Here is a 23,363-nt window from a genome sequence, read left to right as displayed (position 1 = left end):
AACAGTTATCAAAACGGCCCACCCTTGAGTTGCCACTGACTTCACAGTGATCATGTGACGCTGCAGCTTGCCGAATATTGCGTGGTCTAGCTAGTGGTGGATGAACACAAGCAGCCAGCTCTCGGGGGCACAAACCAAAGTAATACCTATAGCAGTGGGGAAAGTGAGCCAACATTGCAACGTAGGACATGTGGGTCAAGTTTTAAAGCTGTCTGGGAAAGTTGATTAGTCGAACCGTTTTCGACTCAACTCTGTCCAGTAAGGGTGTAGAACTAGAATCACCCCAGATGTGAGTGCAGTACTCCATACAAGGACGGATCAAGTAATGCTTCCATTTTCCCAGTGATAACCTCTGCTATACCTTTGGCGAAGACGAAGCGTCACTCCATAACAGACAGTAGTTTGCCCATGGAAAGTCAGAAAAGAATTTTCGCAAGTTATCCCAGTCAGCTTTGTCGAGGTGCTAATATTTACGTTTACAAGGGGCTGCTGGAGGGGAAATGTGCTGTTGAATTAGATACATTTTTGAGACTGTGATCAGATGAACCAATTAGGGACGAGATTGTGTAGCTACAGTTTGAAGGATTAGAGGTGGAAAACAGATCCAGAATATCAGGAGAACGGTCACAGCGGTCACGAATGTGGGTAGTGTGGGAGATAGATTTTTTTCGATCACTGAGAACGTGAGGGCTTCAGTACCCCCACCATTCGTATGGGATTCAACCATTCCCTGTGGTGAACGTTGAGATCTTGCGGGTAGAGGATCTTGGCTTGTGGTTGAGAAGATGTCACAGTCTCATAGCAGGAGTTTAGATAGTCGAAAAAAAATATAAGATTTGTACAGTTAGGGGAGCAGTGGGCGACACAAAGGACGAGCGTCGTGGTAGTTGAGCCAGATCAAATCAAAGTTGAGGATTCATTGCCCTCGGGGCGTGCAACAGGTGTGTTGATGTTGGAATAAGCACAAACACCACCTCTGAACCGAAAACATGAGAGGAGATTATAGTCTATATATGAGAAAGGAACTAGTGAGAACATCATTAGAGAATCAGGTCTCAAAGAGAAGTAAGGTATTAGGAGAGATACGCACCAGAGAGATGATGTTCAGAAGAAGAGAGGTTACTAGAGAGACTACGACTGTTGGTGGAGAGAATAATACAAAAAGTGGCAGGTCTGTCAGAGAGGGAAAGCACCACTTGCCTGACATGTTTAACTCACTATCAGAAAGAACTTGATATTAGATCGGTTGTGAGGAAGGTAAGGCTTTACTCTGGTTAATGTTCTTAGGTTCCTGCCCGAGGAGAGATACAAACAGATCCTTTGAAATATGCGGCGCCACCTGAGGCAATTTACTTGAATAATTTCGTGGGTTTGGAAGAGTGGGACAGACGGCTTCAAAAATGATGCTGGAATTAAGGGAGAAGACTTACGAGGAGGGGAGGAAAGCACTCGATCTACCTCGCCAAGGAGAAAGAATAAGAAGGTACAATTATCTTTAGTTCCTACGGTGTTTGGACCATTCCATGGAAAGATACCTTACTGAGTCCCGGATCATGACTGGAAGGTGAACAGAGGAAGAGGCCGAGGAGGGACGATGGATAACAGTTGCTCAGCAAGAGTGTGGGACACGAAACACTGCTCGAGTGTGGAGGGAGTGAACGCGACCTCTGCTACGATGCTGAAAACTTTTCAAGATGACTGACAAAAGTGGATGTCAACAAGTGTGAAATCTTTCCTCCCAGTTTACACCGTCACCAGCACGCATGGTAGTATGCACGCACACACATGCAAGACAGCATTTTGTTCCCCCCAATTAAGCAGACGTTAACACCGCAGTGATGACCGTAAATGCGTCCCGTCCTCACCACACGCGTGGGATTATAAACGCAAGTAAAAGGAAACGATCGATGTCAGGGAAGGGGTGATAATCAGGCCATAGAGAATTAGTGAGCGTGGGGAGGGGACTGAACACTGTCATGTGAGCTACAATCATAAAACAGGGTTCCCATACAGGGGACTTAGACCAGAGGTATTGTGTTGGTATCACTGGGGGGGAGGTGTCCGCCTGGCTCTGCTGAATGGCGCGTGGGAGCAGACCAGAGAGAGAGGATCTACAGGCAGCCAGACGCCAGGCTCTGGAGGGATGGTTCACCCGCAGGACGTTGCTCGTATCATACATTGTGGAGCCTGGACTGTATACACGTCTGTATAGCAGGAGTTATTCCGTGGTGCACGACGCCATGATGATGTAGCTCTGTGGTTGCGCTTTGCTTCTTGGACGTTTTGAAATGATAACGTTTGTTAAGTCTGTAACATTATCAGGGGATTAATGGTGGCCCCCAACGAAGGTATTTGTCTGTTAATAATTATGTGGGACAGTAATAGTTAGTGATCATGAATTAGTAGTAGCACTGGTGGAGGAGATTAGCGTTATAAGCTGAATGTTAATGACTGTGGTAGTCATGCTATTCATAATGATAACCTGGTAATGTATCGTAAATAACAGCTGGTATTACTTGTCAGCCGAGCACGTTACCTGTAAACATGTGCAGGACTCAGGTTTTGTTGCTTTGCGCAGGTTTCATTACCTTCTCCCACCTTCAAGCTTCGTCGAAAGTTTCACACAAATACGGCTCCGAACTTTCTTATACATCACCTTAGAACCTCTGATTTTCCCGCCCGAACTACTCTCAATCAGTTCCGAACTGATCATCACGTATGAGAACCATTTACTCCTAGCTCGGATCCCCGGGTCGTCATGTCACATCTTGAAAGGGACAACAATTATCTTGTTGAAAACTTTGGTATGATCTTACGAACGTTAACCCGCTCATCAGAATTAGTAGATATCTCATTCCATTCATTGTTCATCTGGTTAAGAGCGACGGTGCATCACGTGAGAGCATCTCACCACTGGAGGACCTAGACTTGGGAACCGTTGAACAACACAGGTTCTGTAGCAGTCTCGGTGCATCCTTAACAGCTTCTCGTCTGGTTTCAGCCACTGGCCCTCTCTTTGGGACCACTGGCCCTCTGGTAAGATACAGAAGCCACCATATGCAGGTGTGGACGGCAGGTGAGTGGCCCTCCTGTGCTGAGTGTGGACAGCCGGGTCGCACCACAAGTGTGTGTGTGAGACAGCTGCCCAACGCAGGCTGGTCTGTGAACGTCATATCCCCCGAGCGTTTCTGAATTATTGATTCTGGTGGACGAGGTTCAGGGGGTCGCTTCCTGGGTCGCTGCATCACCTGCTGTGTCCCCAGCTAGCCTGAAGCTGGGATATGCCCCTGTTTTTTCATTCTCCAGTTCGGACATACCTTTCCCTCGACAAAAAAGAAAATCCGTTTCCAGCTTTAAGCTGGAACGCGCCATTGTCCAGTCTTAAATGTTGATGTCCCTGTTGTGTGTGAATTTGGCATATGTTCTTTGTGCTCTATGTCGAGTGTTCTTACGTAGCCTCTGGTTAGGACATGTCCGTCTCCATCCAGTGGTGATGCATGTCCTACCCCAGCTTGTTCCCGGGACGTGTAGTACATGTCCACTGGCCTTGAGATGGGGAAATTCTTTGCAAGTTTCAGTGGCAGTGTTACCAGAAAGAATAGCAAATGGTGTAGGTTAGCCAATATATCAAAGTCTAAACTTACCTTTTTTAAAAAATAGATCACATTCATTAAACCGTTTTAATGCTTCAGAAAAAATTATTGGGAACCGTTGGTTGGACAGCTGCAGTGTTACGTGCTGCCATTAATATCATCATCAGCAGGAGCAGCAGCTGGAGAGGCAACGTGGACGGGTTTATCAGCCACCACAGCCACAACACCATCAAGGCCGTGTGTTTATTATACGACCATCATCACACAATGCATCCGTCACACAATGAAAGCACAGCGTCATAGGGTTTTATCAAGACTCAGAATCATAGGTACTTAATCACACACACACACACACACACACACACACACACACACACACACACACACACACACAAAAGCTTGAATCTACTTGAACAGTTTGGTGTCATTGTTTTAAGAAACACAGAAATGAAGTTGTGGATGCTGACACTACACAGAAATGTGAAATGTTGCATTGCAGTAGAAAAGTGTAAAGGGGTGGGGATTTACGAGTACAAACCTGCCCCCACGTACTGCACAAGTTGCGAATAACATATACCTGCTGGAGAAGGTCGAGTGGCACGCATGGAGGATGGAGCCGCAACTGCACAGGGGGAATTATGTGAGGAGAAGGAGAGTCCACACTGTAGGTACTGGGGATGAAGAGACCGAGAATCTTTCATTGTAATCAGAAAAGGCAGAGGACACAGGAGGCAGAGGACACGGGAGGCAGAGGACACAGGAGGCAGAGGACACGGGAGGCAGAGGACACGGGAGGCAGAGGACACAGGAGGCAGAGGACACAGGAGGCAGAGGACACAGGAGGCAGAGGACACGGGAGGCAGAGGACACAGGAGGCAGAGGACACGGGAGGCAGAGGACACGGGAGGCAGAGGACACAGGAGGCAGAGGACAGAATGAAACTTACTAGGAAGTGGCAGGAAACATTTCCTGAGCAGGAGAGGTAGTGGACACGTGGGATCGTCCTAGACAGGATGTTGTGGTTGTAGACACTGCTGAAAAATTCATGTTTGTTTGTTTGTTTGTGTGCACACTGGATAAAGCACACACACACACACACACACACACACACACACACACACACAACACACAAGAAGCAGGCAAGCAGGCAGGTGCCTTCCTTCAGCGTCGGCCAAGCAGCAGCAGGAGGAGTGTTGGGAGATGATATCATGCGTCAGTAACTTGCAGCCGGACTTGTTAACTCCCACATCCACAACCTGGCAATTTGTACCAAGTGCTGCAGCCCACCTCTGGATCCACCCGCTAGGTTAGGTCCTCCTCTGGGTAGGTTACGTCCTCTTCTGAGAAGAACCGCAGGACTGGGACGTAATATACAGCCGTACACCTGAGCTGGAGGCGTCGCCACCCCTGGTCCTGCCCCCTGGCTGGCCCCTCTGGCCTAACGTGCCACAAATTTTTAATCTTCAATATCGATTGTCGTGAACAGTGGCTCCCGCCGCAGGAGTGGTCTCTCCCCTCCGCCAGGTGTGACCCTGGGCGTGTGGCGGTTGATGTGGCTCCGGTAGGGAGTGTTGCTGTGGTTGTGTACGTGTGACAGTTGGTGTGCACGTGTGTGTGATAGTTGAAGTGGTACCAGTTGAAGAGAGTGTGGTTGGAGGGAGTGTGGAAGTTGATATGGTTGTTTATGTAATGTTGTTGGTTGATGTAGGTTTGGCAGATGGAGTTGCGTTAGTGAAGCAGTTGATGTGGGTGGAGTTTTCTGTGTGCCAGTTGATATGGATGCAGCTATAACTGTGACATGTGATGTGGATTAGTGTGACATTAGATGTGGTCGATTAAGTGTGTTGTAATTGACGTAGATGTGGTTGTTAGTGACGCAAGGTGTTTGTGTGGTTGGATGAGTGTGACGGTTGACGTGGGTATGGTTATGTCAGGACTGTTTCTACTGTACGGGGGAGGGAGGTGGACACTCCTGCGGGACCCACTTCTTGAAGTTTCTCTGTCGTACAGTTTTGTAAACCTTTGTATTAACAGTTTAGTAAACAGTTTTGTTTTGTTTGTATTAACAGTTTAGTCACGTAGTTTACTCCATTCATCAGTTGCTCATATACTACATGATTGATTCCCTATATGTTTTCTCAGATATTTCTTGCTTAATGTCATATTGTAGCCTCTGATTGTTCTTCCTTTGTATCTCTGGGAGAATATTTTCCCAGTTCACATCGTCTGACCGGTTCAAAAACTCACAGGTTCAAGGTCCTGATCAAGTCACCCTTTATTTTTCTTTCTTATATGATGGACAGATTTATGGCCTTTGCCCTTTCATCTTATATCATCTGTGTTGCCATCATCTGCATCGTCTGTATTAGTTCTTTGTTCAAGTCCTGTGACCAAATTTCTAGTATTGTCCAGGTATACGATGGGAACATTTTGCTGAATATTTGCATTTCCATGTACTTGAAAGCGAATCTCGTGTATGCCAGCAGAGAGCTTGTCTCAGATTAGATAGTGTCGACATGCAAGTCTTTCTAACACAGATTCCTGGAACTTACTTACTGTTAGATAATAGTTGTATCGAAACCCTCTCTCACTGTGTTCTGTCGGGCTGAATTCCATCAACCGTGGATCAGACCAACGTTGAAGTTTACTAAGTTCCCATTGGAAGTTGATTCAGTCCTCATCACTCTTTACCCTCCTCATGACCTTAGCATCATCCGCAAACATTCAGGTATGAGTCCAGTCCGTCTGGGAAGTCATTTACTTAGAAAAGAGCAGTGGTCTCAAGATCGTGCCTTGCGGCAAGCCATCATTGACCATGACTTATTTCGAGAAGGCTTTCTGTGATATGTGTCCTGTGCTCCCGTGCACTGCGGTAGTAATGTGTCTGTCGAAAGAATGTCCCCCTCCCTTAATCCTGCCTGAAGGAAGATCCACCTTGTTTACCAACCTCCCATGTGGTACCGTGTTAAATGCTTCCTGGCAGACCAGATACACACAGTTCACACACCCTTCTCTTTTTGTCCCAAACTGAGCTCGCTCTCTCGAACAAGTCATGAGTTTTGTTACGCAGAACTTTTTTTTTTTTCCAAATGCGAGTTGTTTCTCGCTAAGGTGCTTTCTCCTCTTCCACTGCCTGGACGCTCTTCCTTCCCCGAGAGACATCAACATTCAGGGGGACTTTCCAGTGTATTAGCAATCTTCCTTAAAGCAAGGAAGAATCATCGTCATGACCGAGAGCCTTGTATAGGGCAAGTCTCTCTAGCAGTCAGTTTATGTCTTTTCTTCTAAAGATTTCATTGTTTTGCAAGACGTATCTCTCTCTCTCTCTCTCTCTCTCTCTCTCTCTCTCTCTCTCTCTCTCTCTCTCTCTCTCTCTCTCTCTCTCTCATTGGTGCTGTGAAAACACTTTTGAAACTTGGCATTCATCTTTCATCTCTTCGTATATCTGTAAATCATCCCTAGCTTAATTTGCTGCTCTGCGCTCTCCATAATTTTCTCCCAAAAGTTTCTTTGTTTCTCGGTATTCTGTTATACTCATTTCTTATTCTCTTATACCCTTAGAATATAGACTTGATATAGTGAAGCCTCTGGTTCTCCATCACAGTACATTCCACGGCTCTCTCACTTTAGAACATATAACCTCATCTCTCATTTTCAACTTTCCTTCTGTATTTGTAGCTAAAGGTTCCTACTTCTTCACTGTAGATTCACAGAACCTTCCATAACAATGACTTACATCGTAGCTACAGAACTCCATTTCTCATTTTATGTTTTATGGAAATCATTTCTGTGTAGTTTTCAGTAATATCAGTTTAAGCCTGGGGTTCTCTATCATCATTTTGTATCCGTATCTACCACATAGTCAATCGCAAGCATTACAGGATCACTTCCCCTGTCTGTTGTATCTCATCTGATATTCTCAGTTCTATCAGTCTCTCTGTTTATACTGTGTGCTCAATGACATGTTGATTCTGAAAGTTTCCTGTTTACTTCCCGAGAACTTGTGTCTCCATGACTCTCTATGTCTGTGAGAATCTTAATTCATCTAGTTTGTTTTTTATTACTAAATTCTCCACTATTAGAACGACACCTTCTCTACGGAGTGCTTGTTTTACTTCTACATTTACTATCTCGATTATTCCTTTATTGCCATCTCTCTAGATTTGTTCTGGTTCACTGAAATGCACGACAGTGCAGCTCTTCCCTAAGTTACTCTTCTCATTATCTCGTGGTTGGATGGGCCGTCCATCAGTGCTCCACGAAACTAGATTCTGTCCCTTAACAGGAGAACCATCCTCCTCCTCCTCCTCCTCCTCCTTTGTCTTTTCTTTCCTTCCTTGCTATCATGTTTAAGTCAGATCTTATCTCTTAGTAAGTCTCTTCTTTAACATTATCAGGTTTGTTTTGTCTCATTCGGTCATTGAACTCTTGCTCTTTTCCTTTTACATCAAGTCCAGCTTCATTCGTGGACTATATTCCCAGTCTGATGTTCTCATCACTTAACATTCTTGACCCGTCTGAGGTAATGCAGGGCTGTTCTGCTCTCTACTCTGTTGATTTCTTTTATCATATTCTCTATTTTTTCTCGTTCGTCTCTCGGTCTACCATCTCGAATACCACTCTGGATTCCTCCTTGTTCATGTGTCTTGGCCTACTTAGGTACCTCCTGCCTGCTGCAGAACTCCATATTAAACCCAGTCATTACTGGTCGTCCCATCATGTCTTCACTGTATCTCTCACTTCTCTCTCTTTATCTTAACTCAAGTATTGCATCTGGTATGTCTGCAGCCTATTGTTGTCTTTTCATCAGCATCTCTTCCTTCTCCATCTTTTCCCCCTTAACAGGAGTATGGTCTTCTTCCAGTCCGGCAGTAATCACTGCTTTACATCTGTCTTTCGATCTCACGTTCCACCAACGTTACTAGTGTGGTGTATACCTGGCAACTACCACCAGGTGTTCACCAGGTATACCCACTGGTGGAAAAAAAAGAAAAGGATGTGTAACAATTAATGCTTGACGCAGGTGTGTAGTCGTGATCGTGAGTGTGGTGGAGGGACTCAGTGATGCGAGTGCACAATGTTGCTTGGAACCTGAGCTTAGCAACGAGAATGTAGATTACTTCCCGTACTTACAAATTTCCTGACTGCCACACACATAGCTGTAGCATGTGTAGAACGACTTACATACACGTGCATGAATGTATGTACACTTATATGAGAGTGTGGTAGTGTATGCAAGCGTAAGATGATCCTGGTGTGTGTGTGTGCGTGTGTGTGTGTGTGTGTGTGTGTGTGTGTGTGTGTGTGTGTGGGAGTCGGATCAAAGGAACAACCTTGAGCAGGGAGACAGACTCAGGTCCTCCCAGCGAGACGTGTGGGCGGAAGCTGCCGTGGAGGCGTCGCTGCTCCTCTCAGTGGCTGGCTGGCTGGCAGGCAGACCACCTCCCTGGCTTCACCCTCCTCACTCCCTCACTCATGACGTTTGCAGGATTCATGTCGCCACCGGTGAGGGGGTAGGGGAAGCCTGGACCAGCCACGTAGCATGTACAGACCACAGTTTATGTGATACTCTTGTCATTATGGATGGAATCAATCCCCTGGTTATTATCCTCGTCTTGGACCATTATCGTCCGCATTCCATTCTTTATTGGTTTAATCTCCTGCAATCAGGATTTCATTAGCGAAAATGGATTGTGAGGGTATGTCTCATTCGCTGCTGGTGTGATTACAAGCCCCATTTTATTTCATATCCAGGTGAACCTCAGCACAATATTTCATCCTATTTCATGTGTATAAATTCAAGCCCACTTTTTTGCCACATTTTCGCTGTTGATTTTAGCATTAAGGTGTTCCCGTCCTTACGTAGGTTCTAACCCCTTTTTTTTTCTTCTCTCTTTTTGCAGAGTAGACACCAGCTCTAGGATCAGGAAGGATCAGGAAGGAAGTAACCCCCAGCTGTAGCTCGTGTTGGCACTGCACCCACGGCCATGACTGACGACGATCATCCTCAGCACCAGGACGCTGAGTGAGGCAAGTGACTCGTTCATCACCACCAACACCGCCGCCGTCAGCCACAACGAGAGGGAGAAAAAAGAATTAGTGTTTCTGTGTCTACTCACAAACTGACGCTCGAGTGAAGCGCGCGAGAGTGAAACTCATGAAACTGAAACAAATGCTCAAACTGAAACAGATATCTGAACGAATGCAGACTTGCGAAAGAAACTGAAGTGAAGACGAAGAAACTCACAAGTTGATGGATGAGTTACTCTGTTCCAAGTGATCCTTTCGTTCCACGATGTATGACATTGTATGTGGCAGTGAATGAAATAAGTGAAGCAGAATATGAAGGAAAATTGCAAGTGGTCGATCAATATCAAAAGAGGCAGACGAGAAGAGGAAGTCATCCTCTCTCCTCTTTTGTTACCAGTACAGATGGTGAACCATCCACCAGTACAGATGGTGAACCTTCTACCAGTACAGATGGTGAACCATCCACCAGTACAGATGGTGAACCATCCACCAGTACAGATGGTGAACCATCCATCAGTACAGATGGTGAACCATCTTTAGTACAGATGGTGACCCATCCACCAGTACAGATGGTGAACCATCCATCAGTACAGATGGTGACCCATCCACCAGTTCAGATGGTGACCCATCCACCAGTTCAGATGGTGACCCATCCACCAGTACAGATGGTGAACCATTCACCAGTACAGATGGTGAACCATTCACCAGTACAGATGGTGAACCATCCACCAGTACAGATGGTGAACCATCCAACAGTTCAGATGGTGAACCATCCACCAGTACAGATGGTGAACCATCCACCAGTACAGATGGTGAACCATTCACCAGTACAGACACTGATGGTGAACCATACGAATAATGAACTTAGTTGATGAGGCATTTGTTGACAGAATAGGAAGGTAGTTACAATGTAAGACCCTGGCTTGTGCAACTGTATAGACCGTGAGGGGATGAACAGTGTGGTGACATAATGGATTTTGTCAGGTGTATTTACGCATTGTGTGTGTGTGTGTGTGTGTGTGTGTGTCCGCAATGGAAAGGCCCCTCCTCACCTCCTGCACCCGCCAGGTCCGCCAGAGACCACTGGGACCACGTCGGTTGGAATCTCTGTGTTTGCTTGTACTGCGCTATCGTGTATTTGCTGTCGTCAGTCTCAGTAAACAGTGTGTGTGTGTGTGTACGTCAGCAGGACTACAGTTTTGGTGACACCTCCTCCCTCAGATCTCAGCTGATGCTACAGTAAAGTACCTGGTGACACGACGCTGTCTCTCTTCTTCCCCTTCATCTTGTAAAGATCTTCGTAAACAATGTAGGCAGTAATGTTGAGACTGGTGCTGGCCGCTGCCACCAGACGTAGGAGGCGACATCCATACACCACAGCTGGGAGGAAAGTACGGATAATCACCGCTTTCGTGCGTCGCCGAGTCACAAGTCTGGTCTGTCAAATTATGTAATAAACCTTAAAGGACGACTTGGTTCATACATTTATCATCATATGATGTTGCAATAAATTCTACGGAGCAGATATGTCAATTAAACGACTTCAAATCTACTATGATGGGGTTCATTAGGTGCGCGCGAGGGTCGGACCTCCCCATCACGTAACCAGAATTTAAAATTTCCGTTTTGAGTTCAAGAATCTTTGACCTGATTCACTAACGACAACGTTCGGTGTCCTTTAACGTGTTGAATGTCACCGGCTGGTGGTGGCATTTCCACTGAAGACTCTCATATTCTGGCATTTATGTGATATCTCTACTTTCCATCCTGCAGAACTGCTGAACTTAGCGCAGTTAACGCCGCGTAGGCAACTTAAAACCAGACGCGTGACGCAGGTGCGCAGGGAAAGTTTTTGGATAAATCTTATGTTCTCTTTTACTCAGCAGCTTCTGATCACAGCTCATTGTGGTTTACTTAGGAGCTTCTGTTTATAGCTAACTGTAGCATCCTCAGCAGCTTCTGTTCCCAGCTAACTGTAGCATCCTCATCAGCTTCTGTTCATAGCTCATTGTAATTTACTCAGCAGCTTCTGTTCACAGCTAACCGTAGCATACTCAGCAGCTTCTGAGCACAGCCCACTGTAGCATCCTCAGTGTTTCTGTTTCATAGCAAAAACTGTAGCATATTTAGCAGCTTTTGGTCACAGTGGCTCATGGTATCATGAAAGTTTTCTCCATACCTGATCACATGGCGTCACACCTCGCGATACCAGGCTTTCACCTGACTGTAGCTCCAATGTTCACCTGTGTATTTCATCAAGCAGTTGTCTCATATCAGGTTTTTAGCACCAGAGAAACCAACCCCAGTATGCCCGTGTGTGTGTGTGTGTGTGTGTGTGTGTGTGTGTGTGTCACAGATGCCAACCCCAGTATGTCCGTGTGTGTGTGTGTGTGTGTGTGTGTGTGTGTGTGTGTGCTACATTACACCATTGCTTGACCACAACTTGTGGTTGTGATATTTCAAAAATCATTTCGCCAATACAAAGCCCTGTAGTTCCTTGCGTCGTTTCAGTAGTTCGAAATGAACGTTAGAGGAGAGATGTAGTATTGGAAGCCATTCTGTATTGTTGTGTAGCCCGCTGCTGTATGATAGCCTCTTGTATATACGCTTGTATGTAACAAAATCTTGTATGGACTTTCATAAGTTCTGTCATAGGATTATCAGTATTTCGTCTAGCGTCTTTCAATCACCTGTGGGCTCTGTGAGGGTAATTAACGGGGTTGATTATTTTTTTTTAAATGCATTTGGCCATACCTGCTTTTGTTTAGAAGTTAACGTGACCTGACCCGACCTGCTTTAAGTTAACATTTCTGGTTAATAATCTCGTAATCAAGGTTTCTAAGATTTCCACTTCACACTTTTCCCCCGTGTAGACCTCTCAGTACGTTGGTAAGTTTGCTTAGAAAGATTAAACTCTCTGGTATCCACTAGACACAGTCCTCATAGTCGTTTATGTCTGGATCTTTCTTTCCCGGTTCCCTTCTCGCAGACACCACGACTTGTCGCTATCAAAAGCGTAGCGTCAACCCTCTAAGTACGGCCAGCGACCAACGCCAAACATAAAGTTTCCGCTTTTGTTTACTGGAACAAATGCCAGTAGAATATTGCTGCTGCTGCTGCTGCTGGCAGGAATACTCGAGGACGTCTCAATAGTGTAGGACTGAGGTCAGATCCCTACTGTATAATGTTAGTATTATGTAGATGTCTGCCTTGCAATGCCATGATGCTGGCACTATTTAGAGGACCATCCCTTATGTACGACCCAGCCATCCCTGAAGCAGACGTCATGATGCGCGATGGTCTAAGAATACACTACCATTGTATGATACATTTTTTCCTCACCTTTGAATGTTTTAACTGTTTGATCTGCAGCACATGACGTAGTATTTGTTGTGGCCATAAGATAAACACAACCTTTTTTTCCTTTCTCACTCGCAACCTCTTCGTGCAACCGGTAAAACCTGTTATGCATATTTTAACTCGCTTTTCCTCTGCTACCGCCATTACTCATCGTACAAGTAATAGTCTGTGTTATACACTGCGAACCCTAGACTGCGATAGTTGACATAATGAGGGAACCAATACTCCCGACCCACGCCACAAGCCACCGCAAGCTGCCATCATTTCTATAAAACGTTATCTGCCGGGGCCGCTTGGTAGCTGCCGTCTCCTGAGCCCCTTCTGGTTATTAGACGAAAAAGACTACCTGGTATGTGACTGGAGTGTTGCCATATTGCGTTCCCTGTAGAGTTCCCTCTGCCTGAGTAGTCTGTCTGACTTAGGCGTGGAGACTCGTGTTCTCATTCACTCACAGTGAGAACACGTTCAGGGAGTTTCTGATGAGATGTGTGTTTTCTTTTATGTTCTCAAGGTAAAGATTGGTTTGCCTGGTTAAGGATTTAATTTATACACATAATGAGATGTTTTCCAGTTCAAGTTGGATCTTTGTATTACTGTTGTATCAAGCTGTTGACAAACTGTCTTGTGTAAGACGACCCATGTACAGTGGAATGATAAAATCTTGATGTTTTCTCTCGTTTCTTGACTCTTGAGTTCGAAGCAATTACTCTCTGATGTAAGCTCAATATGAAAGTAGGGGGCCTTTTAATGGCTCATCAATGGCTCAGCTTATTCTCCTGCTGTTCTGAAGGAAATCCTAAGCTAAGCTGTGTTATAAATGTGAGCGTTTTTGTAGGTTTGACTTGCCGTTCTCTGATCTTGGATCCAGATGTCACAAGCAAGATTTAAAGTACATGATTGAGGGAGGACGCAGGACGTCATTAGGGCTTTGTCCTCCCTGAGGAGGAGGAGCAGGAGGAGAAGGTTCACTTGCATCATGACGTCTGAGATGACACGATCGAGAATCCAGAAGTCACTCGTCAGTCCAACCTACACGAACGTAACCTGGATTCCTCTGACCCCTGTGTTTACAGTCTTCGTCAGCAGAAGACTCTGAATATCCCTTTGTTTACAAGTCTTTATTAATCTTAACATACAAGAGAGAGACGTTCTCTCTCGCTCATTCTTGGTGTAAGTTTTGTCTCACATATTTTTACTTCTTTAAGTGTAAGTTCATGCATAAGTCAGTCGAGTAGGCCATATTGTGTAAATATTGTAAAAGTTATTTAATAAAATATTGCTGAAACAATGCCAAATATCCTTCATCCTCAGCAGTTTTTTTACAGGTTGTTAGATAAAGAGAGAAATGTTGGTAAATGAGAAATAATTGTAAATCTTGGACCATGATGAGAAGGTAAGAACTGGTCAGAGTCGTAGTTCATGGCGCCCCTGATCCTTAACAGATGAACAGTTGACTTTATTACAATCACAATGAATTTTCCATGGTGGAAAGCCATCACTGAAGACCCGATTATTGCATTTATTTCTTCATCTGCAGTGACGACCTTTGACCTTTGCACCTTAGAATCTATAAGTACCTTTCTTGTCCCAAGAGAAGCACTGATGCTAAGTGTTGATTAGATTGATCAAATCCATCCCAGGTAATAAGTGTCTGGAAATTATATTGCCAGAATTAACTCAAAAGTGCAGCAGTGGACTTAACTTTTGACCTTTCGACCCCCAAGTCAATAGCGCCCTTAGTTTCCCTCCAAAAAAAATCTTCATATCCACTATTGTTACAGTCGGACGCTGGGCTTTGCAGTTATTTTGTGGAAACTAAACTTTGGACAGATGTAGAAGGTAACTATTATATGGCCACCGCAAAACCTATTACGTTCTCCAATTAATTCCTTTAACGCCCTTCCAGATTTTTGGACGGTCGGAGGAAGACAGTGGAAGGGATGGTGGTGGCAGAGATGGTGGAAGAGAGGGTACATGGAAAGGACAGGTAATAGGAGACCTGCTGGTCCATAACGAGCTTATTTGTTGTGGTGTCCCAGAAGTGGTGACAGAGTTGGTAGTACCATTGGTGTCAGAACGGTAGGTAGAGGTGGTAGCAGGGGTGATTGTGGTGGTGGAGGTTGGGTTCTAGAGTGGCAGCTCATATGGTTGTAGAAGTAGTAGTGGCAAGTGTAGTGGTAGAGTTGGTGACACGAGTAGTGGTAATGATGTTGATAAAGTGTGTGACAATGATGGTGACAGAGGCGCCTCATGGTAAAGGGGGTGGCAATAATGGTGACAGAAGCTGTGGCGTTACTTGGGGTGGCAATGATGGGAACAGAGGCTGTGGTGTTAAAAGAGGTTGGCAGTACTGACAACAGGCCATGGTGGTTAAGGGTTTAGTGTTACCGTAAATGAAACGGCGTCAAAATATGGTCGTATGATCAAACGAGAATGACAGTGGCCACGAACTTTTGATATATTGACTTCAAAATCAATATGGATCTGTTCTGGCCCATGGAAACATACTTAATAAGTCTTGTTGAAAGCCATCTTATAAAACTAAAGTAATTTAACGCGAATAAAATCATTACAATTGTAGCATTGACCTTGACCTTTGACCTTTTGACCTCAAAGAATCAATAGGATCCTTTCTTGTCTTAAAGGGAAACACTCATACTAAGTGTTGAGGAAATCTCTCCCATTGAATTATTGGACGAAAAAGAAATGTCTTATCAACTGAAAGTGTAGAAGTGACCTTGATGTTCGGCCTTTTGACCCAGAAAAGAATGTTCCTCATTAATTACCTCCAAAGTATCTTCGTAAATCTGATGAAAATCAGACTGTGGATTTTACTGTTATCTTGCAAAGACTAAATTTCGGGAGGACAGACGGAAAAGGTGATCACTATACAGCACTCTAAAAGAATACCCCAACAGACAGTTCCCCCAAGAACCCCAACTCAACTGTGAGTGAGCAGCAGGGAATGCTGGGAGATGGGGTCGAATATCCCAAACAAGTCTTTGACTGGCAGATACGCAGAGCTTCCCCACTCCTTCCTTTGCCTCACCTTGATAACCGAGGCGTTAATGAACCTTCTGTGGCAGATAATAATCTTGTTGGAAGTTTCAGCTTTGTGTCTAGTATCATCAGATGTGGCAGGGAGTTCCAGGATGTTAGAAAGAAAGGGGCCTCTTCCCTTCCCTCTGTAATAACGAAGGGGACTGTAAATGAGCCATTTCGTATGAAGGAAGGAATATCAGCTTTACTAGACACCGAGTCTAACGTTCCAGGGGAGGATGATATGTATTATTATATGTTAGATCATCTCCCTGAAGCCTCAATAATATTCATGTTATATTGGTTAACCTACTGCTCAATGTACTCTCAAATAGTTGGAAGATATCCCTTATTTTTTGCCATTGTGAAGCCAAGTAAAGATTTTTACATTACCACAAGATAAATCAGACCTATTGCACTGACCAGCTGTCTTTGCAGATTAGTGGAAAATGATTGATAATAGATTGTATCCCGATATGGTTTTGGAAAGTTTCCATCCACCACAGAACTCCTCATACGAGTATCAACTGCTAATCAAAGGATTAGCTGATCAACATCATACAATAGCAGTGTTCTCTGATTTAGAGCAAGGTTGTGATGCTACTTGGAGATATAGTATTAAGGTAATTTCACAAAATACGCCCCTTGAGGCAGACTATTAAGATCTGTTTAACAGTTTTTGTAAGACAGAAGATTAAAGATGAGATACTGAGGATGACTATATAAGAGCATTCCCGAAGGTGCACCGCAGGGGAGTGTGATAAGTGTTATCTGCTTCATTGTTGCCAGAAATAATAGTGTTGTAGACACTATTGTAACGAACATTAAATCATCCCTCTTGTTAAGGATGTTGGCTGTATATATATCAACATGTGAAGGTGCGATAAGATGTTTGTAAGCTGATGTTGATAAGATTACAGATTGGACAGATATCTATGGTTCTTACTTCTCGGGGGGAAAAAATATATTGCTACATTTTACAAGAACAACAAAGATATCAAAAATTCCACATGTAGGATATTAAGACATTCTTATTCTGCATGAAGAAGAGACGATGCTTTTAGGCATGATGTCGAAAGAATATTGACCTGTGCCTGACTTGGGTGCCTCATATTAAAAACGTTACAAGGGAAGTGCCAAAGTCACTAAGCATTTTGGAGGTAGTGCCTCACTGCTCTTAGAGAGCTGATAAGAGAATCATGATGGAGTTATATGAATCATTAAGTTGATCAAACCCGGACTATAGTTACCAGATATATTCATCGACCATTGATGACGTGAAAATTGCTGACGTATCCATAGTCTTGATATTAAGAATACGCAGAAGCATTCAAAGGACGCAAAGTTGAAAGACTTTACACAAAAGCTTGTGAGCTCCCGATGAGTCTAAGATACAACAAACTTAGGTTAAAGTATCTCATTAGGCTTTGTGGCACTTCAAATTTCCTGGTCTGTAGTGTCTTCCTCTTCCATATACCTTTATCTATATTTTCTTAATTGTTCCTACTGTACCAACAGACACCTACCTCTCCCTCACTATCATCCTCAGTCTGTACTTGGAAATGCTCTCTTCATCTCCTATAAACTTAGTCGTCTTTTACCAGTGGTGCGCCAGTCTTCAACACGCTTCCCCCCTGACACATACATTTCCTCTACTTTTATTCTCCTTTCGGAAGAACTTTTTACTCTTTTGTCAAAATTTGGTTCATTTTCCTCCGAGATCTTCATTCTACTTTCCTTTAATTGGTAAATACCATCAGTATTGCTCTTCTCTTCAAGTCTGTATTTACACTCATGACTGTCTACACCTCATTCATCATCATATTCTAGGGAGTGTTTCAGCTTCTTCCAGATTCGCTTCTCTCTCTCTCTCTCTCTCTCTCTCTCTCTCTCTCTCTCTCTCTCTCTCTCTCTCTCTCTCTCTCTCTCTCTCTGTACATACCATGCCTCACATTTGCCCGGTGACCTCCAGCAGATCCGTCTCAAACTGCCTTTACATCACGTCAACCTCGTCCTGTGCTGTCTCGGATCCTCTCAACTTTTCGATTAACCTTCTCCTGCGAAATAATTGTCACTCTTTCATTCCCCATCTTTATCACTCTATCCGTCTCATTCCTTCATTCATATTCCCAGTCCTGTACCAGCCATTCAGGTCACCCATCACACGAAATTCATCCCCGACCCTACATCATCTATAGCTCTTCCTTTGACCCTACATCATCTACAGTTCCTCCCCTGACCCTACATCATCTATAGTTCCTCCCCTGACCCTACATCATCTATAGTTCCTCCCCTGACCCTACATCATCTATACTTCGTCTCCTGACCCTACATCCTGTATTGTTCCTTCAACCCTTCAGATGGCATCCTTAACCTTCATCATCACATGGCGGATGTAGAACATTTACACGTAGTCTTAACCTCACCCACTTGAACTGCTGATGTCATCAACACGACACTTCGTAGGAGGCGTTTACCACCGCTGCTGGCCTGGGAGGCTAACCCACCCACACTATGTGCCGTGCCACCCACCAGTACTACGGGTCACTGCACCCAAGTTTCCAGACAAACGGACCACTTGAATACCAGTGTGTGAGCCTTGTAGTATGGTGACATGACCTTTGAACTCATCCTTAAGGATATCATCACAGATCACACCATAATCACATGCAAGAGTGGCGCTCAAGGGTCGTACCAGCGCCGTGCTGAAGGGTCGTAAAGTCGTTCTCGAGGGTCATACCGTCGTGTTCAAGGGTCGTACCGTGGCTCCCACGAGGTAAACCAACATGACCATATACGCCTGATGAGAATGCCAAGTAAGACAACGTACTCGGATCATGCACGGGTTGCAGATGACTATGATCACCAACCTGAATCATCAGAAGGACGGAAATCGATTAAAGTTTCCTGTCTGGTGTTGAGACTACGATGTTAGATCCACCTGGGGAAAAGATGGTGTTGTTGCTGTCAGGCAGACGGAAACAGAGTCTGACCGTAGTGATGGGCTGGGCAGAATGTGGGAGGCGAGGCAGGTGAACACCCACAGCTCTTAATACTGTCTGAAGAAAACAGTTCCGACACTTGGGTCCAAGACCATTAACCAGAGAATCGAACCAGTGAACTCGTGGTCAACTGGTTTTAGAAAAAAAACACCAGAAACCAACTGATCGATAACCTCAAGTAAAAACTGACACAACCTCCTCTTAAAAAAAAAAAGACCAGATGAACCAGGGAGCAGCGGAGAGGCAGGCCTGCAGGATGCATTTACCAGCAATCCCACGGAACAACGGTTCAATAGAGCAGGTTGGCTCCTGACCGAGCGGTGCTGGTAGAATACTGGCCTCAAAACTAGCCCAAGGTAAACACATTATAATACAAGGTACGTCTTACGCGCACCGCCTCACGCGCTGTCATGTTAAACTTGTAACGCTGCTAACAACTACACACACACACACACACACACACACACACACACACACACACACACCTCACGTCACACTCGAAAGTGGGACACATACATGGCCGGCCTCCCAGCTTGTACAAACGACTGGACTCCCATTATTTTCCTTGCGTTACACAGTGTAATAAGAGGGACGGCATCTGGCTGTTACGTTAACCATAATATTCATCGTCGTGTTCTGTACAGTCAGACACTTTGGACTACGTTATATAGCAAAAGGATTTTCGTATCGTAAATACCTACTTGTCATGTACTTCAGACTATAAGTAATTATTGAAACAGATTCACAAGATATTTTCTTCTAGGAAGTTATGTGAATATACAAATCCTGTTCTACTATGCAAGAGTATTATATACTTGATATGTATATATATATATATATATATATATATATATATATATATATATATATATATATATATATATATATATATATATTCCTATGAGTCCACGGGGAAAATGAAACACGAAAAGTTCCCAAGTGCACTTTCGTGTAATAATCACATCATCATGGGAGACACAAGAGAGAGATATAACAGTCACTTGATATATATATGACAATGAAGTTAAGGATTCTTGCCAATGAAGTTGCAGATCCTGGCACTGAAGTTATGAATTCCCGCCACTGAAGTACAGATCTCTGACACAGAAGTTAATGATCCCTAACACTGAAGTTATGGATCCTTAGCACTGATTTTAAGGATCCCTGACACTGTAATTATGGATCCCTAGCTCTGAAGTTTAGGAACCCTGGCTCTAAAGTTACAGATCCCTAGCACTGAAGTTAAGGATCCCAGGCACTGAAGTTAAGGATCCCAGGCACTGCAGTTAAGGATCCCCGACACTGAAGTTAAGGATCCCTGGCACTGCAGCTAAGGGTCCCTAGCACTACAGCTAAGGATCCCTGGCACTGCAGTTAAGGGTCTCTGACACTGAAGATAAGGATCCCTGGCACTGCAGTTAAGGATCCCTGGCACTGCAGTTAAGGATCTTTGAAGTTAGGGATCACTGGCTCTGAAGTTAAGGACCCCTGGTCTTTTACTCAATATTCTACTTACATCTCGATGTCCTGTCTCCTGAAATGTTATCAGCTACATTGTTGGACTTTCACCACAGTCCACCACATTCACCACAGTCCTCCACATTCACCACAGTCCACCACATGCACCACAGTCCTCCACATTCACCACAGTCCACCACATTCACCAGTCCTCTACATTCACCACAGTCCTCCACATTCACCACAGTCCTCCACATTCACCACAGTCCTCCACATTCACCACAGTCCTCCACATTCACCACAGTCCTCCACATTCACCCAGTCCTCTACATTTCACCAGTCCTCTACATTTACCACAGTCCTCCACATTCGCCACAGTCCTCCACATTCACCACAGTCCTCCACATTCACCACAGTCCTCCACATTCACCACAGTCCTCCACATTCACCAGTCCTCTACATTCACCACAGTCCTCCACATTCACCACAGTCCTCCACATTCACCACAGTCTTACTCATTCACCATAGAGCTCCACATTCACTACGGTCCTCCACATTCACATCAGTCCACCACATTCACCACAGTCCTTCACATTTACCGCAGTCCCCCACATTCACCACAGTCCTCCACTTTCACCACAGTCTTACTCATTCACCATAGAGCTCCACATTCACCATGGTCCTCCACATTCACCACAGTCCACCACATTCACCACAGTCCTCCACATTCACCGCAGTCCCCCACATTCACCACAGTCCTCCACTTTCACCACAGTCTTACTCATTCACCATAGAGCTCCACATTCACCATGGTCCTCCACATTCGCCACAGTCCACCACAGCCCTACACATGCACCACAGTTTAACCACATCATCTATTGTCTTGATATCTACTCCCGGTAATGAGGATCTCAGCCCATCACTGTCTCTCAGCCACTGAGGACGTGAATCACCTGGCTCACTGTGGCCTTAATGTGTGACGTTAGAGAATACTAGGGGATGACCCCTCCTGCCTGCATAACCTGACCCACTGTACCTGGTCGATTAACGTGTGGTATATTAATGTCAGTCTGGCCACCGCGGTACATACTATCCGTCAGCACGACCATACTGCCCTAGAGCACGACAGTACGACCTATGACCACGACAGCACGACCCATGACCACGACAGCACGACCTATGACTACGACAGTACGACCTATGACCACGACAGCACGACCTATGACCACGACAGCACGACCTATGACCACGACAGTACGACCTATGACCACGACAACACGACTTATGACCACGACAGTACAAATCTTCAGCACAGTAGTCAGGTCTTAGATGCGACACCTCGGGGATCGTATCATGGTGCTCACGTGGTCAGACATAAACATAATGACACCAGGAAGGCTGGAGGAGGACACGAGAAGTGTGGGCTGAGGCAGTGGGTCACACGCCACTGGCAGACCCGAACGTCGACTTGTCATAGGCCCTAACCCCACTCTCTTCATGAGCCCCTCCTCTCATATCTCTTTTCTTTTCAAATCAGCGGCTGTTTTCAGTTCCCCCGAGAGCCATAAATTCATGTATTATTTTTGTACCCAAGTATCATTGACAACACATACCCGCCCCTGACACGCAGGGTCAACTCTGACTGAATCAGAGCCACAATTCCTCGGTCCTTACAGTCCATTGTTTCCAATTATCTCTTAGCTCCTACAATCCCCCCCAACGCCTACAATCCCCTAGCCCTTTCTATCCCCTAGCCCCTGCAGTCCCCTAGCCCTGGTCTCTACAGTTCCTTTGCCCCTTCAATCCCCTGGCCCCTGCCGAGGCTAATTCAGTCATATCCTGTAACTCCTTGACCAAGAGAAATATCATTGAACCTTCCTCTTATTACATACACGAAGAATTGTAGTGTGACTATTATTGGAGGCACGAAGAATTGTAATGTGACTATCATTAGAGGTCTCTACAAGCTGAATAACTTTGTTGTAGGCAAAATTTGTAACCGGTTCCCTGTTTTGTCCACATAATGAAATTTCATGACAGGCAGGGACGATGCCAGACCCGAGCTCCACCAACCACAAACACTTGTGTACCCTCGGCGTCTTAGCTCCGCCTCTCTCGTGTAGTGACTGTCCTACGTCTTCCATCTCATTCTTGTTTCTCCCCTGACGATGTGATTATACACGAAAGTGCACTCGGGCTTGTCATGTTTCAGTTTTCCTCGGTTATCAGCATATATATATATATATATATATATATATATATATATATATATATATATATATATATATATTATCCCTGGGGATAGGGGAGAAAGAATACTTCCCACTTATTCCTTGCGTGTCGTAGAAGGCGACTAAAAGGGGAGGGAGCGGGTGGCTGGAAATCCTCCCCTCTCTTTTTTTTTAATTTTCCAAAAGAAGGAACAGAGAAGAGGGCCAGGTGAGGATATTCCCTCAAAGGCCCAGTCCTTTGTTCTTAACGCTACCTCGCTGACGCGGGAAATGGCGAATAGTATGAAAGAAAGAAGGATATATATATATATATATATATATATATATATATATATATATATATATATATATATATATATATATATATATACTCCTATACCTGTACTTACACACACACTCCATCCTAAGTCAAGTACCCATTCATCGACCAGCCACGAGGGTAGGATGAACGCTTCGCTGGGTGTGGGCCCGTGGCTGTCCCGTATTGAGTCATGCTCAGTAACGCTATCTGCTACACCACGGAGGCCCTGGTGTCGGTAATTACCTATTTGTAACGTACGGGGAGGAAGCTCAACATTCGTGGGTCCCCAGCTACTGAACACTCGCTATCATACTCATTAAATTTGTATATGCTCTCTGCTTTAACCATG

General features: G+C 44.8%; 2 protein-coding genes across 5 annotated transcripts in view; both read left to right on the top strand.

Moving 5' to 3' along the window:
• Nucleotides 1–14,271, top strand: part of LOC139754595 (uncharacterized) — a 359,713-nt gene extending 345,442 nt beyond the window's left edge. For 3 of the 4 annotated variants that reach the window (XM_071672010.1, XM_071672011.1, XM_071672012.1), the window contains one exon: nt 9,497–14,271. The gene's annotated coding sequence lies outside the window, so the exon portion shown is untranslated. The remainder of the gene's footprint in view (nt 1–9,496) is intronic. The other variant, XM_071672013.1, reaches the window with a different exon arrangement.
• A 531-nt stretch (nt 14,272–14,802) lies between these two features.
• The window catches only part of LOC139754594 (carbohydrate sulfotransferase 10-like), a 77,511-nt gene continuing 68,950 nt past the window's right edge, over nt 14,803–23,363 (top strand). Inside the window, exon 1 of the mRNA XM_071672008.1 lies at nt 14,803–14,970. The gene's annotated coding sequence lies outside the window, so the exon portion shown is untranslated. The remainder of the gene's footprint in view (nt 14,971–23,363) is intronic.

The sequence above is a fragment of the Panulirus ornatus genome, chromosome 17, assembly GCF_036320965.1.
Source record: "Panulirus ornatus isolate Po-2019 chromosome 17, ASM3632096v1, whole genome shotgun sequence".
Taxonomy (NCBI): Eukaryota; Metazoa; Arthropoda; class Malacostraca; order Decapoda; family Palinuridae; genus Panulirus; species Panulirus ornatus.
Note: the sequence above shows the minus strand (reverse complement) of the source record. Positions and strands in the feature narration are given on the sequence as shown.